This window comes from Amblyomma maculatum, chromosome 7 (assembly GCF_055883805.1).
Source record: "Amblyomma maculatum isolate TAMU_Amacu chromosome 7, ASM5588380v1, whole genome shotgun sequence".
In the NCBI taxonomy this organism is placed as follows: Eukaryota; Metazoa; Arthropoda; class Arachnida; order Ixodida; family Ixodidae; genus Amblyomma; species Amblyomma maculatum.
This window is the reverse complement of record NC_139350.1, coordinates 116426265-116445393: the sequence shown is the minus strand read 5'-3', so window position 1 is coordinate 116445393 and position 19129 is coordinate 116426265. Positions and strand designations below refer to the sequence as shown.

At 44.9% G+C, this 19129-nt stretch overlaps 5 pseudogenes; all 5 read left to right on the top strand.

Annotated features, from left to right (window-relative positions):
- The first annotated feature begins 260 nt into the window (after positions 1-260).
- Positions 261-992, top strand: LOC146184519 (rho-related GTP-binding protein RhoC pseudogene; annotated as a pseudogene).
- A 2164-nt stretch (positions 993-3156) lies between these two features.
- Positions 3157-3963, top strand: LOC146184518 (ras-like GTP-binding protein RHO pseudogene; annotated as a pseudogene).
- A 2394-nt stretch (positions 3964-6357) lies between these two features.
- On the top strand, positions 6358-7142 carry LOC146184517 (rho-related GTP-binding protein RhoC pseudogene; annotated as a pseudogene).
- Positions 7143-9603: 2461 nt separating this feature from the next.
- On the top strand, positions 9604-10436 carry LOC146184516 (ras-like GTP-binding protein Rho1 pseudogene; annotated as a pseudogene).
- Positions 10437-16398: 5962 nt separating this feature from the next.
- On the top strand, positions 16399-17999 carry LOC146184515 (ras-like GTP-binding protein Rho1 pseudogene; annotated as a pseudogene).
- Positions 18000-19129: the final 1130 nt, after the last annotated feature.

Here is a 19129-nt window from a genome sequence, read left to right as displayed (position 1 = left end):
TGTTGGTGACTTCTTGATGCACGTTTGGGATTACCAAAGATTAGCCACACCTGAGCGTCCTTGAATTGAAGTCCAGCATTGCTGACGCCTTGCGCCAGAACGTTTGCAGTAATGTATATGCAAGACAGCGTATTGGTCCCTTTGTTAGCTGCATGGCTTCCAAATAGCCGTGGGTATTCTTGAACGCCAGAGAGAGGTATAGGTTCAGTGGAAGGTGACTTGCGGCAGATGTAGATGACGAGCTGTGTAGCTCAGGAATGATGAAGCCCTTCAGGATGTGCATCTCGGCTCCATCAGAAGAGCGGCCACAGATGGGTACTATCCGGAAAAAAACTAATAATAGTCGGTGAGGGCGCCTGCGGAAAAGCGTGACTCCTGATAGTTGTCAGTAAACATCAAATTCCCGAAGTCTTCGTGCCAACTGTCGTTCAAAATTACGTCGCCGAAATCGAAGTCGACGGTAAACAGGTTGAACTGGCCCTGTGGCACACACCAGGCTAGGAGGACTACGACCGTGGCACCTGTCCAACCCGGACACGGGCGTCATTCTCATGTGCTTCAGCACCGACTCGCTGGGGAACATCTTAGAGAGGTGGAATCCCCAGGTGCCTAAGTCCTGACCCGGCTCGTCTATCACCCCAGTGGAGAACAAAGAGGTCGGAATGGCCCACGCACACTTCGGGAGCAGGCCAAAATAAAGCAGAAGCTCGTGGTGTCCAAGGGAGAGTGCACCATGTCGGAGGTCCCTGGACATGGATGTCATTTTCACGTGCTTCAGCATCGACTCGCTGGAGAACATCCCCGAGACGTGGACGTCCGATGTGCGTCACGTTTGCATCAACGCGCCCATCGTCGTGGTGGGGAGCGAAAAGGATCTCCGCAATCACCTGCACATACTGTGGGAGCAGACCAAAATTAGGAAGCCCATGGCGTATGAAGAAGGGCACACCATGTCTAAGATAAACGTATTCTGGTACTTGAGTGCTCCATGAACACAAATAGCCCTACACCTCTACTTCCTCTACTCCTACCGCAATGTTCTTTCTTCATCTACACATAACCCACGCGTCAATGTAGAGTTTTTTGATTATTTTTAACAGTATATTAACATCCAGGATACCATATATTAGCTCAGTCTTTCCTTTATATTGCTGACACTTTGATGTCTCATGACGTATGACTCGCTGGTGATAGCGCACTTTTTATACCAGGACTTTGAACTGTTATCCGGTCATTGACAGGTGACGTCAATTGTTGTTGACGTCCCGAGGGGACGACGTTCCTGCGACACATTTTGCGGACCATTCCGGCGCCAACGTAGCCTACTAATGTATTCGGATTATGAAATGGGCCTCTGCGCGTGCACAGCAGGCGGCCGGAAAACGCGAATTCCTTTACACAATTGGGTCTCTCCTCTGGAAAAAATATAGTAATGTTCGGCGAAAAGAAGTGAGCGTAAGCTTCTTTTAAGGATTTGGTGGCCATATTTGGGATTGCGCAAATATTTCTGGCAACATGGAAAATTTTCATTTTGAAACCAAAAGATTTGTCAAAATACTCGAAGGAATAAACCTTTTTTACGGATCAAAAACAAAGGAGACACTTGAGTTCTGCAGAAATAATAATAAAAAAAAAACATGTGCTTCATCTCTCACCTGGCTCCTAAAGACACATAGGTAATATTGAGAAACTGATTGACAAACACATAATACGGAGACAAGCGTATATCGCCAATATGGAAGTGTCGTGTTTTTAATTGTAGTGATGTGCAATAAGCTCTTGTCTATATATGTATGGGTGGTGCGTACTTGTGACCGATAGCATACACAGCCTAAAATATTTATTGAAGGTGCTGCTAGCTCAACACCAAGTCTATAACCAGGGAAATAGTGAGATACATGGCTTGAAATGTATTTCGAATGTTGTATTATGACTATGATTTAAATATAAAATATATAGAGGAAAATTGCATGAATGTTTAGCTTTAAAAATTATACTAATGGTCACGCTAGAGTATGATACTGTCAAAGCTAATAAGAGCTGCCAGGCGCAAAAGTGATAACGATTCTGGTGGACATCGCGCGATACCATTCCGAATGGGGAGGAGCTGATAAGATTAAGTGTGCACAGAGATGTTACTCACTTCATTCTGGTGCCCGGCTCTTTGGGGTGAAATGCTTTGGAAAGGGGTCATAGGTCCCAAATAGTTGCTCCGATGGGTCATTGATTCGTCCCGTCATCGGACAACAATAAGTCCGCTTTGCTCAATGCTCAATGTCAGGTAGCTTCCGGTAGGAGTAGATTTTTTTTTTTTGCAAAATTGTATGGCTTTTATTTCAGTGGAATTGTTTTTTCTTGCCTTGTGCTAGAGTTACCGCCTCGCGGGTTCGATGCCCCGGTACCTACCGGTTATCAATGGGTACAAGCTTCCCCCGAGCTGGTGCTCGGCTCTTTGGGTTGAAATGCTTGGGAAAGTAGTCATAGGTTCCAAATAGTTGCTTCGATGGATTAGTGATTGGTTCCATCATCGGACAACAATTATTCCGCCTTACGCGTCAAAATAATAATTTGTGGAGCTTTGCTTCTTTTGTCTCAGTTTTTCTCGCCAGCTCGGCCTTGCAGGTCGTAGGGTTATGTTCGAAACTCCGCCACTCGAAGAGGCGCTAAGCAGGGTGAGCAGAGCCTCTTCCAAGCGCACACCACTGAGAGAGCCGGGCGCCAGGCCGAAGAACGCTCCTACCAATTTTTACCGGTGGGTGTACTGCGGCGGGTTTCGAACTGACCATCTCCCGCGCCGGACACGGGCGCCCAAACCACTCAACCACGACTTTTTTTACATTGTTTTGCTTTCATTTCTGTTCGTTTTTGATTCCGTACCTTCTAAAAAATTTCAGTTTCGAAACACGTTCTAATCAGGGGAAAGGTTGAACATTCTACCGCTAACACTTTGGGTTGAACATAATATGGAGGAATATTTATGGAGGAACAGTTATACCTAATTTATTGTGAAAATATAAATACGAAATTTGTGATTAGCACATGGATCACACAGTCAGTGCCAGCTGTTATTCTAAAGAAAACCTTATTTTCAACGCCGTACGCAGGATGCGTCAAGGAGCACTTCCATCACTAGGATTGTCTAGATCACTAGAAAAGATGAAGCCCTTCAGGCAGTATATATCTGCTCCATCGGAAGGGCGACCACAGATGGCTGCTATCCGGAAAAAACTAGTAATTGTCGGCGACGGCGCCTTCGGAAGAACGTGCCTCCTGATACTTTTCAGTAAGCATCAGCTTCCCGAGGTCTTAGTGCCAACTGTTTTTGAAAACGACGTCGCCGAAATCGACGTCGACGGTGAACAGGCTGAACTGGCACTGTCACACACAGCAGGGTAGGACTATGATCGGCTGTGGCACCTGTCCTACCCGGACATGGATGTCATTCCCATGAGCTTCAGCGTCGACTCGCTGTGGAACATCTTCGAGAGGTGCGTCATTTCTGCCCCAGCATGTCCATCACCCCAGTGGGGAACAAAGACATCCCCAATGGCCCACGCGCAGATCGGGAGCTGGCCAATATGAAATAGAAGCTCGTGGCTCCCAAGGAAGGGTGCACCAAGTAGGACGTCCCCGGATACGGACGCCATCCTCACGGGCTTCAGGATCGATTCTCTCGGGATCATCCCCGAGAAGCTGACATCCCATGTGCGTCGCGTCTGCACCAACGTGCCCGTCGTTGTGATGGGGAGCGAGAAGGATCTCCGCAATGACCAACACACACTGTGGGACCCGATCAAAATTAAGAAGCCCTTAGTGTCCGAAGAAGGGCACATCATGGCTGAGATGAATGTCTTCTGATACCTGGCGTGCTCCTCGAAGAGAAAAAATGGCGCTACACCTCCACTTCTTCTACTTCTACTGCATATGTTCTTTCTTCTACACCAAACCCACGAGTCAATGTAGCGTTTTTCGATTATTTCTAACTTTATAATAGCATCCAGGATACCGTATATTAGCTAGGTGTTTTCTTTATATTGGTGACACTTATGTCACATGACTAATGACTTATGACTGATTGGTGTTACAGCACTCTTTATACCAGAACTTGGAACTGTTATCCGGGCATAGACAGTTAACGTCAATTGCTGCTGACGTCCCTAAGGGACCAAGTTCCTGCAACACATTTTTCGGACACTTCCGGTGCCAGCGTAGAATACTAATGTATTCGCATTATGAAATGAGCCTTTGCTAGTGCACAGCAGTCAGCAGGAAAACGTAAATTCCTTCACGCAATTTGGTCTCTCTGCTGGAAACAATATAGTAATATTTGGCGAAAAGAAGTGAGAGCATGATCCTTTCAAGGATTTGATCTTTACATTGAGGATTACGCGAATATTTTCCGGCGACATGCAAAATTTGCAATTTTAAGCAAAAAGTATTGTCAACGTTCTCGACGGAATCAACCTTTCTTAGGAAACAATAACAAGTGCGACACTTGAGTTCTGCAGAACAAAAAAAAAACACATGTGCTTTATCACTCACAAAACTCTTTAAGATTGACACATAGGTAATATTGAGAAACTGATTGCCTAACAGATAACACGGAGACAAGCGTATATCGCTAATATGGAACTGTCCTGTGAACAATCGTAGCGAACGTGCAATAAACTGTCTGAAAAATTGTCGGTTGTGCGTACAGCCTAAGGTAATTATTGAAGGTGCTTCTAGCTCAACATTAAATTTATAACCAAGGAAATAATCATGGGAAATACGGCTTGAAATATATTTCGAATGTTGTATTATGACTATGATTTAAATATTAAAACATCGAGAGGAAAATTGCATTAATGTTTAGATTTGAAAATTATACTAATCTTCACGCTACAGCATGAAATTAACACAGTTATTAACAACTTCCAGAGCCACAAGCGATAACGATGCTGGTGGACATCGCTCTATCCCGGTCGGAATGGGGCTTGTATGATGAAGTGTGCACAGCGATGTTAGTAACTTCATTCTGCATATGTCGGATTATCAAAAAATAGCCGCGTCTGAGCGTCCTCTCCTTAAAGTCAAGCTTCGCTGACGTCTTTCAGCGGATTGCTTGCCGGACTTAGTTGCAGCGAGCTGCACGAATTGGGATACCCGGGGACCTTCAAGAATGCTAGTGAAGGATATGCTCAATGGGAGGGGGCTTGCGGTAGGAGTAGATTTTTTTTTATTAATTGTTTGGTTTTTATTTCAGTGGAATTTTTTTTATCTTGTGGTGCTGTTACCACTTCGCATTCGAGTCGTGCCGGGTTCGATACCCGGGTATCCACCAGTTATCAATGGGTACAGGCTTTCCCTCTGCCAGGTGCTCGGCTCTTTGGGGTGAAATTCTTGGGAAAGGGGTCATAGGGCCCAAATAGTTGAAAAGTTGGGTTAGTGATTCGTTCCGTCATCGGACAAGTTTTAGCTTACCGGTCTCCAAGATCCGCTACTGGGATCCGCCACCGCGCGTTCCACTGCGCATACCAAGAACCCCCTTGACGCCGACAGATGGCGCCATATACTGGATGTCGGCACACACTCCTGCCGCATCTGGAGCAATCAGCTTGACCCACGCAGCCCACGCGCGGTAGAGAACCACAGTGGCGGATCGAGGATCACGGTAAGCTAAATCTCTCTATCAAGTCCACCTATTATGTGGAGCATTTTTTTCTGTCTTAGCTTTTCTCGTCAGCCCGACCTTCGTAGGTCGAAGGGTTATGTTCGCAACTCCGCCACTCGAAGAGGCGCACAGCAGGGTGAGCAGAGCCTCTTAAAAGCGCACACCGCAGAGAGAGCCTGGCGCCAGGACGGGGAACGCTTGTGTCCATTTTTACCGGTGGGTGTCCGACGGCGGGTTTCGAACTGACCTCCTCCAGCAGCCGAGACGGGCGCCCAAACCACTCAACCACGACTTTTTTTTATTGTTTTGCTTTTATTTCAGTTTGTATGTGATTCCGTACCTTCGAAAAATTTGTTTCCATATACCTTATAATCTGGTTAAAGGTTGAAAATTCCACCGCTGAAAAACGTATGGAGGAATGTTCACAAAGGGAAAGGATCACTGTATTTTACTATGTCAATGACGCAGACATACATAGAAAATTGTGTTATACCTAATTTATTATGAAAATACGAAATACGAAAATTGTGATTAGCACGCTGATCACAGTCAGTGAAAACTGGAATTCAAAAGAAAACCTTGGTTTTAACGGTGTACGCACGATGGGTCAAGGAGCACTTCCATCGCCAGGATTGCCTTGGTTGCTAGAAAAGATGAAGCCCTTCAGGCAGTGTATCTCGGCTCCATCGGAAGAGCAACCAGAGATGACTGCTATCCGGAAAAAATCTAGTAATTGCCATCGACGGCGCCTGCGGAAAAACGTGCCTCCTGATAGTTTTCAGTAAGCATCAGCTTGCTGCTGTCTTCGTGCCAACTGTCTTTGAAAACAACGCCGCCGAAATCGAGGTCGACGGTAAACACGTTGAACTGGCACTGTGGTACAAAGCAGGGCAGGAGGACTACGATCGGCAGTGTCACCTGCCCTACCTGGACACGGACGCCATTCCCATGAGCTTCAGTGTCGACTCGCTGGGCAACATCTTCGAGAGGTGGAGACCCGAGGTGCGTCATTTCTGCCCCAGCACGTCCATCACCCCAGAGGGGAACAAAGACATTCGCAATAGTCCACGCACAGTTCGGGAGCAGAACAAGATGAAACAGAAGCTCGTGGCGGCCAAGGAAGGGTGCACCATGTCGGAGGTCCCCGGACATGGATGTCATCCAAATGAGCTTCAGGATCCATTCGCTCGGGAACATCCCCGAGATTTTTACATCCGATGTGCGTCGCGTCTGCACAAACGTGCCCATCGCCGTGATGGGGAGCGAGAAGGACTTCCCCAATGACCACCACACACTGTGGGAGCCGGCCAAAATTAAGAAGTCCGTGGAGTCCGAAGAAGGGCACACCATGGCTGAGATCAACGTCTTCTGATACTTGGAGCGCTCCTCCAAGAGAAAGAATGGCCCTACACTTCCACTTTCTCTACTTTACTGCATATGTTCTTTCTTCTTCTACTCCAAACCCACGCGTCAATATAGCGTTTTTTGATTATTTCTAACTGTATAATACCATCCAGGATACCGTATATTAGCTCGGTGTTTTCTTTTATTGGTGACACTTATGTCACATGACTAATGACTGATGACTCATTAGTGATACAGCACTCTTTATACCAGGACTTAGAACTGTTATTCTTGCACTGGCAGTTGACGTCAATTGTTGCTGACGTCCCGAGGGAACCAAGTTCCGGCGACACATTTTGCGGATCCTTCTGGCACAGCGTAGCCTACTAATGTATTGGCATTATGAAATGGGCCTCTGCGCGTGCACAGCAGGCGGCCGGAAAAATGAATTCGTTTACGCAATTTGGTCTCTCTGCTGGAAACAATATAGTAATGTTCGGCGAAAAGAAGGGAGTATATCATCGTTTAAGGGATTTGGTGGTTACATCGAGGATAGCGCAAATATTTTACGGAGCCATTTGAGCTTTGCATTCATAAGCCAAAATAATTGTCAAGGTACTAGACGGAATATGCCTTTTTTAAGGATCTAAAACATGGGCGACACTTGAGTTCTGCAGAACCAAAAAAAAAAAAAAAACATGCGCTTCATCTCTCACCTGGCTCCTAACGACACACAAGTAATATTGAGAAACTGATCTTCTGACAGATAACACGGAGACAAACGTATATGGCTAATATGAAAGTGTGCCGTGAACAATCGTAGTGAATGTGCAATAAGCAGTTGTCTCAAAATTTATGGGTGGTGCGTACAGCCTAAGACATTTATAGAATGTGCCGCTAGCTCAACACCAGGGAAATAATTGTGGAACCCACGGCATGAAATATATGTCGACTGCTGTATTATGACCATGATTTGAATATTAAATATCTAGAGGAAAATTGCATGAATGTTTAGCTTTCAAAATTATACAAATGTGCATGCTACAACCTGATGTTGGCACAGTTAATAACAGCAGCGAGACCCACAAGCGATAATGATGCTGGTGGACATCGCTCGATCCCATTTGTAATGGGGACGAGCTTATAAGATCAAGTGTGTACAGCGATGTTAGTGAATTCATTCTGCACATGTCGGATTATCGAAAAATAGCCGTGTCTGAGTGTCCTTACCTTGAAGTCCAGCTTCGCTGACGTCTTTCACCGGAGTGTTTGCTGGACTTAGTTGCAAGATCTTTGCTAGCTGCACGAATTGGGATACCCGGAGACCTTCAAGGAAGCCAGTGAGAGATATGCTCAATGTCAGGTGGCTTCCGGTAGGAGTAGAGTTTTTTTGGCAAAATTGTTTAGCTTTAATTTCAGTGGAATTTTTTTGCCTTGTGGTAGAGTTACCGCTTCGTATGCGAGAGGTACCGGCTTCGATGCCAAGGTACACACCGGTTATCGATGGGTACAAGGTTTTCCCCGACCTGGTGCTCGCCTCTTTGGGGTGAAATGCTTGGGAATGGGGTCATGTGTCCCAGAAAGTAGCTCCGATGGGTCATTATTTTTTGCTTCTTCCGACAACGATAAGTCCGCCTTCTTCAACGCTGAATATCAGGTGGCTTCCGGTAGTAGATTTTTCTTTTGGCAAAATTGTTTGGTTTTTGTTTGAGTGGAATTATTTTTGCCTTGTGGTAGAGGTACCGCCTCGCATTCGGGAGGTACCGGGTTCGATGCTCCGGTATCTACCGGTTAATAATGGGTACAGGGTTTCCCCCGGCCTGGTGCTCGGCTCTTTGTGTTAAAATGCTTAAGTAAGGGGTCTTAGGTCACAAATAGTTGCACCGATGGGTGAGTGATTCATTCCGTCATCGGACAACAATAAGTCCGCCTTGCGCGGCAAAAGACTATTATGTGGAGCATTTTTTTTCTATCTCAGTTTTTGTCGTCAGCCGGAACTTAGCAGGTCGAAGGGTTATGTTCAAAACTCCGCCACTCGAAGAGGCGCACAGCAGAGTGAGCAGAGCCTCTTCCAAACGCTCACCGCTGAGAGGGCCGGGTGCCATGCCGGATAACGTTTGTACCCATTTTTACCAGTGGGTGTCCGGCGGTGGGTTTCGAACTGACCACCTCCCGCCCCCGAGACGGGCGCCCAAACCACTCAACCACAACTTTTTTTAATTGTTTTGCTTTCATTTCTGTTTGTATTTGATTCCGCGCCTTCGAAAAAATTTGTGTTGCCATGCACCTTATAATAAGGGGAAAGGTTGAACATTCCACCGCTAACACTTTGGCTTGAACAGAATATGGAGGAATATTTACAAAAGGAAAAGATCACTGCGTTGTACTACGCTATTGGCACAGACATACATAAAAAACTCTGAAGTTCTTGAATGAGTTTAACAGTTATGCCTAATTTATTGTGAAAATACGAAATTTGTGATTAGCACTCGGGTCACACAGTCTGTGCCAGCTGCTATTGAAAAGAAAACCTTGTTTGCAACGCCGTACGCACGATGAGTGAAGGAGCACTTCCATCACTAGGATTGCCTAGGTCACTAGGAAAGATGACGTACTTAGCAGTGAATCTTCCCTCCATCGGAAGAGCGACCATAGATGGTTGCTATTCAGTAAAAAACTAGTATTTGTCTTCGACGGCGCCTTCGGAAAAGCCTGCCTCCTGATAGTTTTGATTAAGCATCAGCTTCCTGAGGTCTTCGTGCTAGCTGTCTTTGAAAACGACATCGCGGAAATCGAGGTCGACAGTAAACAGGTGGAACTGGCACTGTGGCACACTACAGGGCACGACGACTACGATCGGCTGTGGCACCTATCCTACCCGGACAAGGAAAACATTGCCTTGAGCTTCAGCGTCGCCTCGCTGAGGAACATCTTCTAAAGGTGGGCCCCCGAGGTGCGCCACTTCTGCTCCAGCATGTCCATCACCCCAGTCGGGAACAAAGAATCCGCAATGGTCCACGCACAGTTCGGGAGCTGGCCAAGATGAAACAGAAGCTCGTGGCGCCCAAGGAAGGGTGGACCATGTCGAAGGTCCCCGGACACGGATATCATTCTCACGTACTTCAGGATCGATTCGCTCGGGAACATCCCCGAGAACTGGACATCCGAAGTGTGTCGCATCGACACCAACGAGCCCGTAGTCGTGATGGGGAGCGGGAACGAACTCTGCAATGACCACCACACACTGTGGGAGCCGGCCAAAATTAAAAATTCCGTGGAGTCCGAAGAAGGGCATGCCATGGCTGAGATCAATGTCTTCTGATACCTGGAGTGCTCTGCCAAAAGAAGGAATGGCTCTACACTTCCACTTCCTTTACTTCTACTGCATATGTTCTTTCTTCTTCTACACCAAACCCACGCGTCATGTGGATTTTTTTAACGGTATAATAACATCCAGGTTACCGTATATTAGCTCAATGTTTTCTTTTATTGGTGACACGTATGTCGCATGAATAATGATTTATGACTCATTGGTGATACAGCACTATTTATACGAGTACTTAGAACTGTCATCCGGTCATTGACAGTTGATGTCAATTGTTGCTGACGTCCCGAGAGAACCATGTTCCGACGATACATTTTGCGGAATCTTCCGGCGCCTATGTAGCCTACTAATGTCTTCGCATTATGAAATGGGCCTCTGCGCGTGCACAGCAGGCGGTCGGAAAACGTGAAATCCTTTACGCAATTTGGACTCTCCGATAAACACAATATATTAATGTTCGGCGAAAAGAAGTGAGAGTATAATGCTTTTATTTATTTATTTATTTATTCAGGGTACCCCTAAAGGCCCTCCAAAGGAGGGTATTACATAGGGGGGGGGATACAATTGTAAAATGCACGATGCAATTGGCAACAATTACAATAAGAATCGTTATATAACATCAAAAGAGGAAAGAAAAACAACACCAAATATTCTACACATTTCCGTCACAGCAAAGTAGCTCTTGGAATTTTTTTATGTTAGTTTCTGTAGCGATGTGCGATGGCAATTTACTCCATTCAAGGATAGTGCGAGGTATGAATGAATTGGCATAAGATGATAAATGACACTTTGCGCGTTTAACTTTGAAGGCATGATCAAGTCGTGGAAAAATGACATCTGCGCAGTAGTGGATGGTGATAAAGCTTATGGAAAAGTGTTAACCGAGCGTGTTTACGACGACATGATAAGTCTTCCAGTTCAGCACGTTGTTTTAATGCTGTGACGCTAGTGAAAGGTGAGTAGTCTGAAAAAATAAAACGCACAGCACGGTTCTGCAAGGATTCGATGTTGGTGATAACATAGGCTTGGTCAGGGTCCCAAATAGCCGCAGCATATTCAATTTTAGGGCGTATTAGAGTGATATAAGCAAGTTTTTTAACATGAATAGGAGCGTGTTTGAGAGTACGTTTAAGAAGACCAAGTGAACGGTTAGCAGCAGCTAGGTTGAGGTCGATATGGTGATGCCATGTTAGATCAAACTGAAGGTGCACGCCAAAGTATTTGTAAGTGTTTGTTAGTTCAACAGCATCGTCATTGAGCATGTAAGTGGTTGAAATGCGAGCGGTACGACGGGTGAAAGATAAATGTTTAGTTTTAGAAACGTTTAAAGTCATTAACCAGGATGAGCACCATGAGCTTACTGCGTTCAGGTCCGATTGTAGGAATTGGCGGTCCCTGTCATCAATAATGTTACGGTAAATTACGCAGTCATCTGCGAAAAGACGAACTTTAGATGTTACACAGGCAGGTAAATCATTAATATAGATTAGAAAAAGCAAAGGCCCAAGCACACTTCCTTGGGGTACACCAGATGTCACATAAGTCTAAGAAGAGTTGGAATTATTAACTGAGGTATACTGAGATCTACAAGAAAGAAAGTCCTTAATCCAGGTGAGCACATTAGGGTGGATGTTAAGCTGTGCTAGTTTTAGTAAAAGTCTGTGATGAGGGACCCGATCGAATGCTTTCGAAAAATCCAGAAAAACTGCGTCGACCTGAAAGCCTGCGTTAAGTAATGATTGTAAGTCATTAACAAAACCAGCTAGTTGAGTGTCACATGAAAAATCCTTGCGAAAACCGTGCTGATATTTGAAAATAATGTTATGATCTTCGAGGTAGTTAATGACTTGGCTATGAATGATATGTTCTAGAAGTTTGCAAAAGTTGCTGGTTAACGAGATGGGTCGATAGTTAAGTGGGGAGGAACGATCACCTGATTTGAATATAGGTATTACCTTTGCTACACGCCAGTCATTAGGAATTAGGCCGTTCGATAACGACTGCGAGAATAAACAGGACAAGATAGCGGAGATGCTTCTGGATGTATTTTTTAGTATCTTATTGCTAAAGCCAAGGTGATCCGAGCTACTTGTAATTTTGAGATTGTTTAATAAAACTGAAATACCTGCTTCGTTAATTACTATGTCAGGCATGCAGATGTCATGAAATGTAGTTAAGATAGGAAATGAGCTAATGTCTTCGTTGGTAAAAACTGATGAGAAGGTAACGTTAAGAACCTGAGCACAATCGGATTCATTGATTATGACGCCATTACTGTCGGAAAGCAAAATGTCAGGGTGAAAGCTAGGATTTACGATGCGCCAAAGTTTACGAGGGCTGTTGGTTAACAGAGAGGACAAGTCATAATTGAAAAACTGACGTCGAGTGGATTTTAATAATAACTGGTATTCTCTGTGCATTACCTTTCCCGCGTGCCTAAACTACCGTCTTTTTTGGCCTGCCGATAAAGTCGCTTTTTTTATTATTTATACGCCGCAGCTTGTGATTAAACCACGGTGTATTGCTGCTACATCTAATGGACGTAAGAGGCACAAAGTTGTCGATAAGGTTAGTAAGGGTAGTTTTGAATAAATCCCGATTTTGCTCAACAGCGCTCAATAAATATTGATTTTTGAACTGGACAGCGAAATAATCTAATTAAGTGTTAATTCTTTCATAATTAGCTCTGTTGTAACATCTGATTTGTTTAACAGTAGTTTTCTTGTCGTTAAAGGAACCGGTAATGCGTCCTGTTATTACGTCGTGATCAGAAATGCCGTCTAAATAAATTATGTCTGAACAAATATCAGGATTATTTGTTAGTAATAAATCAAGAATGTTTGCGGTGCTCGATGTGCGACGTGTGTGATTGGTGATAAGTTGCGACAGCGAAAAATAAAGACATGATTGAAGAAACATATGAGCTTCGGTTTCACTCGCTGTGACGGATTGTGTAAACCAGTTTATGCTAGGGAAGTTGAAGTCTCCAAATATGAGCAGTGTAGAGTTAGGGAAACGCGTACAAATTTCACACAGGATTCGATTAAATTCAGCAGAAAAGCAAACAGTCATATTAGGAGGACGGTAGATAACACCAATGATTACATCAATTGAAAAGCACTTAAAGAAACCCATACACATTCAAGAAAAGAACTAACCGTCACAGGTACAGCCAACAAATCGTCTTTTACCGCCAAGAGTACACCACCTCCTCTACGGGTTTGTCTGTCATTTCGAAAAATACTAAAACGTTTTTCGGTGACAAAAATGGTGTTATCGGGAACTAAGTCAGTGAGCCATGTTTCAGTTAGCGCTATTATTGATGCGGAGCATGAGTCGATCAGCGAAGATATTTCAAAAACCCTTTATACAACACTACTGATGTTAGTGTAAAGAAAAGCAATGGTTTTATTGGTATTACATGATGATCTTTCTGAAGAATTGGAAGCTGGTGCTTTATCTGGGATAAACGAAAAACGTCACTCTTCTGTGGAATGCTGAAAAACGCAGACCACGCGGGCAGCCCGAGTGTCCCACACATAGACGTCATTATTAATATGCAACTTATTAAAAGCGAGACGAATGCGGTCACCTTCCTTTTTTACAGATTTCGCGTACTGCCAGAGATTACGGCGCTTTTGTCGGACGGCCTCAGAGTAATCACGAGAGAGCTGTAGTCTGTGTCCTTCAGCTTGGAACCGTTGCTCAGCACCAAATCTACCTCTTTATCATTATAGAAGTTAGCAATGATAGGTCGCGTCTTTTGTGCCGAAAAACGACCCAAACGATGTGCTCTGACGATCGAAGTTGGCACCACACCAAGCTTAACCGAACAAAATTCACCTATAATTTGCTCCGAAGTAGCCCACGTTTCATCGCCTGTATCTTTGATTCCGTAAAAAAGAACATTTGACCGCCTAGATCGGTTTTCTAAGTCATAAATTTTGTCTTGCATTCTAGATAATTCTAGGTTAGGGGCTAATGAGGACTGTGCAGATGGTGCCAATTCGATTTTGGATTCCAATTCAACCACACGCTCTGTTAGTGCATCCAAGTCATTCTTTACGCTGATGTGAATGTTAAGGACCTTATTCAAAGATTCCAAGATGGTAGTATGGCTAGCTTCCATACGTTGGACCGCAAGAGCAACGCTGTCCAACTTTTCCTCTTGTGCTTTATTCATGGGCCCAGGGTTGGGTTCAACGTCACCACCAATAAGTAGGAGGTGCCAAAGGTACATCAATGCAGCACGAGCACGTTTGAAACAATTGGGTAGCCACGACACCGCGAAAAGACAAACATCATCGCTACGGTAACAGTATGCTTTGTACTGACTAACCTGGAAGAACATCAGCGGTGAACGTGACATCGTAACTGCGGTGCCGTGGTCCGATGCATCCGAGAAAAGTGCGCGTTTTTCAGCTGTTGGGTCAGCTGACGCCGTTCCACCTTGCCGGACTTCAAACGTCGTAGCATTCAGAACTGGCGGCGGCAGTAAAGGAGGCGATGATGCGGCGCAGTTGACAGACGATTCGGTCGCACAATTCCTCGAGGCATCAGGACACCAAAAGGGTTGTGGCGCGATCAGTCGTAGGGGTGCCGGCGTGACAGGGGACAGCTGGCCCAAGAACGAAAGCAGCAGCAGCTGGAAGAACATCAGCGGTGAACGTTACATCGTAACTGCGGTGCCGTGGGTAGCTATATCGAAGATTCCGCAATTATTTTTCGACGACATGGGAAATTTGCATTTTTAGGCCGAAAGAATTTTCAAGGTTCTTGACAGAATCAACCTTTTTTCGGGATCAATAACAAGGGCGATACTTGAGTTCTCAAGAACAAAAAACAACAAATGCGCTTCATCATTCACCTGACACCTAAAGACACATAGGTAACAAAAAACAACAAATGCGCTTCATCACTCACCTGACGCCTAAAAGACACATAGGTAATATTGAGAATCTGATTGCCTAACAGATAACACGGAGACAAGCCTATATCGCCAATATGGTCGTATCCTGTGAACAATCGTAGTGAATGTGCAATAAGTTGTCTCAAAATTTATGGGTGGTGCGTACTTGTGACCGATGGCACACAGAGCCTAAGATATTTATTGAAGGGGCTGATAGTTCAATATCACGTCTATAACCAGGGAAATATTTGTGGGACACACGGCTTAAAATATATTTTGAATGCAGTATTATTACTATCTTTTAAAGATTAAAATGCCTAGAAGAAAATCGCAGGAATGTTTAGCTTTAAAATTGTAATAATGTTCATGCTACAGCATGATATTGACACAGTTAATAAGAGCTGCCAGACCCACATGGTTGACATCGCTCGATCCCATTCTTAATGGGAAAGAGCTTATACGATTAAGTGTGCACAGCGATGTTAGTCACTTCATTCTGCACATGTCGGATTATCGAAAAATAGCCGCGTCTGAATGTCCTTACCTTGAAGTCCAGCTTCGCTGATGTCTTTCAGCGGAGTGTTTCCAGGCCTTAGTTGCAAGATCATTGCTGCTGCACGAATTGGGACACCCGGAGACCTTAAAGGATGCCAGTGAGAGATATGCTCAATGTCAGGTGGCTTCCGGTAGGAGTAGATTTTTTTTTGGCAAAATTGTTTGGCTTTTATTTCAGTGGAATTTTTTTGTTTGCCTTGTAGTAGTGTTACCGCTTCGTATGCGAGAGGTACCGGCTTCGATGCCAAAGTACCCACCGGTTATCGATGGGAACAAGGTTTTCCCCAGCCTGGTGCTCGCCTCTTTGGGGTGAAATGCTTGGGAATGGGGTAATAGGTCGAAAATAGTTGCTCCGATGGGTCATTGATTTTTTCCTTCTTCCGACAACAATAAGTCCGCCTTCCTCAACGCTGAATGTCAGGTGGCTTCAGGTAGCAGTAGATTTTTCTTTTGGCAAAATCTTTTGGTTTTTGTTTCAGTGGAATTCTTTTTGCCTTGTGGTAGATGTACCGCCTCGCATTCGGGAGGTACCGGGTTCGAAGCCCCGGTATCTACCGGTTAATAATGGGTACAAGGTTTCTCCCGGCCTGGTGCTCGGCTCTTTGTGGTAAAATGCTTAGGTAAGGGGTCTTAGGTCACAAATACTTGCACCCATGGGTGAGTGATTCGTTCCGTCATCGGACAACAATAAGCCCGACTTGCGCGGCAAACGACTATTATGTGGAGCATTTTTTTTGCTGTCTCAGTTTTTGTCGGCAGCCCGAACTTTGCATGTCGAAGGGTTATGTTCAAAAGTCTGCCACTCGAAGAGGCGCACAGCAGAGTGAGCAGAGCCTCTTCCAAGCGCACACCGCTGAGCGAGCCGGGCGCCAGGCCGGAGAACGCTTGTACCCAATTTTACCGGTTTGTGTCCGGCGGTGGGTTTCCAACTGACCACCTCCCGCCCTCGAGACGGGCACCCAAACTACTCAGCCACGACTTCTTTTTATTTTTTTTTTTTTGCTTTCATTTCTGTTCGTATTTGATTCCGCGCCTTCGAAAAAATTTATGTGTTGCCATACACCTTATAATAATGGGAAAGATTAAACATTCCACCGCTAACACTTTGGCTTGAACAGAATATGGAGGAATATTTACAAAGGGAAAAGATCACTGCGTTGTACTACGCTATTGGCACAGATATACATAAAAAACTCTGAATTTCTTGAAAGAGTTTAACAGTTATGCCTAATTTATTGTGAAAATACGAAATACGAAATTTGTGATTAGCACTCGGATCACACAGTCTGTGCCAGCTGCTATTGAAAAGAAAACCTTGTTTGCAACGCCGTACGCACGATGAGTGAAGGAGCACTTCCCTCACCAGGATTGCCTAGGTCACTAGGAAAGATGACGTCCTTAGCAGTGAATCTTCCCTCCATCGGAAGAGCGACCATAGATGGTTGCTATCCAGTAAAAAACTAGTATTTGTCTACGACGGCGCCTTCGGAAAAGCCTGCCTCCTGATAGTTTTGAGTAAGCATCAGCTTCCTGAGGTCTTCGTGCCAGCTGTCTTTGAAAACGACATCGCCGAAATTGAGGTCGACAGTAAACAGGTGGAACTGGCACTGTGGCACACAACAGGGCAGGACGACTACGATCGGCTGTGGCACCTATCCTACCCGGAGAAGGAAAACATTGCCTTTAGCTTCTGCGTCGCCTCGCTGAGGAACATCTTCTAAAGGTGGGCCCCCGAGGTGCGCCACTTCTGCTCCAGCATGTCCATCACCCCAGTCGGGAACAAAGAATCCGCAATGGTCCACACACAGTTCGGGAGCTGGCCAAGATGAAACAGAAGCGCGTGGCGCCCAAGGAAGTATGGACCATGTCGAAGGTCCCCGGACACGGATATCATCCTCACGTACTTCAGGATCGATTCGCTCGGGAACATCCCAGAGAACTGGACATCCGAAGTGTGTCGCATCGACCCCAACGAGCCCGTAGTCGTGATGGGGAGCGAGAACGAACTCTGCAATGACCACCACAAACTGTGGGAGCCGGCCAAAATTAAAAATTCCGTGGAGTACAAAGAAGGGCACGCCATGGCTGAGATCAATGTCTTCTGATACCTGGAGTGCTCTGCCAAAAGAAGGAATGGCTCTACACTTCCACTTCCTTTACTTCTACTGCATATGCTCTTTCTTCTTCTACACCAAACCCACGCGTCAATGTAGCGTTTTGAGGATTTTTTTACCGGTATAATAACATCCAGGTTACAGTATATTAGCTCAATGTTTTCTTTTATTGGTGACACGTATGTCGCATGAATAATGATTTATGACTCATTGGTGATACAGCACTATTTATTCGAGTACTTAGAACTGTTATCCGGTCATTGACAGTTGATGTCAATTGTTGCTGACGTCCCGAGAGAACCATGTTCCGACGATACATTTTGCGGAATCTTCCGGCTCCAATGTAGCCTACTAATGTCTTCGCATTATGAAATGGGCCTCTGCGCGTGCACAGCAGGCGGTCGGAAAACGTGAAATCCTTTACGCAATTTGGACTCTCCGATGAACACAATATATTAATGTTCGGCGAAAAGAAGTGAGAGTAAAATTCTTTTAAGGGTTGGGTGGTTACATCGAAGATTGCGCAAATATTTTTCGACGACATGGGAAATTTGCATTTTTAGGCCGAATGAAGTTTCAAGGTTCTTGACATAATCAACCTTTTTTCGGGATCAGTAACACGGGCGATACTTGAGTTCTGAACAACAAAAAACAACAAATGCGCTTCATCACTCACCTGACGCCTAAAGACACATAGGTAATATTGAGAATCTGATTGCCTAACAGATAACTCGGAGACAAGCGTATATCGCCAATATGGTCGTATCCTGTGAACAATCGTAGTGAATGTGCAATAAGCTGTTGTCTCAAAATTTATGGGTGGTGCGTACTAGTGACCGATGGCACACAGAGCCTAAGATATTTATTGAAGGGGCTGCTAGTTCAATATCTCTATAACCAGGGAAATATTTGTGGGACACACGGCTTGAAATAAATTTTTAATGTAGTATTATTACTATGTTTTAAAGATTAAAATGCCTAGAAGAATATAGCAGGAATGTTTAGCTTTAAAATTGTAATAATGTTCATGCTAGAGCATGATATTGACAGAGTTAATAACAGCTGCCAGACCCACAAGTGATAACGATGCTGGTGGACATCGCTCGATCCCATTCTTAATGGGGATGAGCTTATACGATTAAGTGTGCACAGCGATGTTAGTCACTTCATTCTGCACATGTCGGATTATCGAAAAATAGCCGCGTCTGAATGTCCTTACCTTGAAGTCC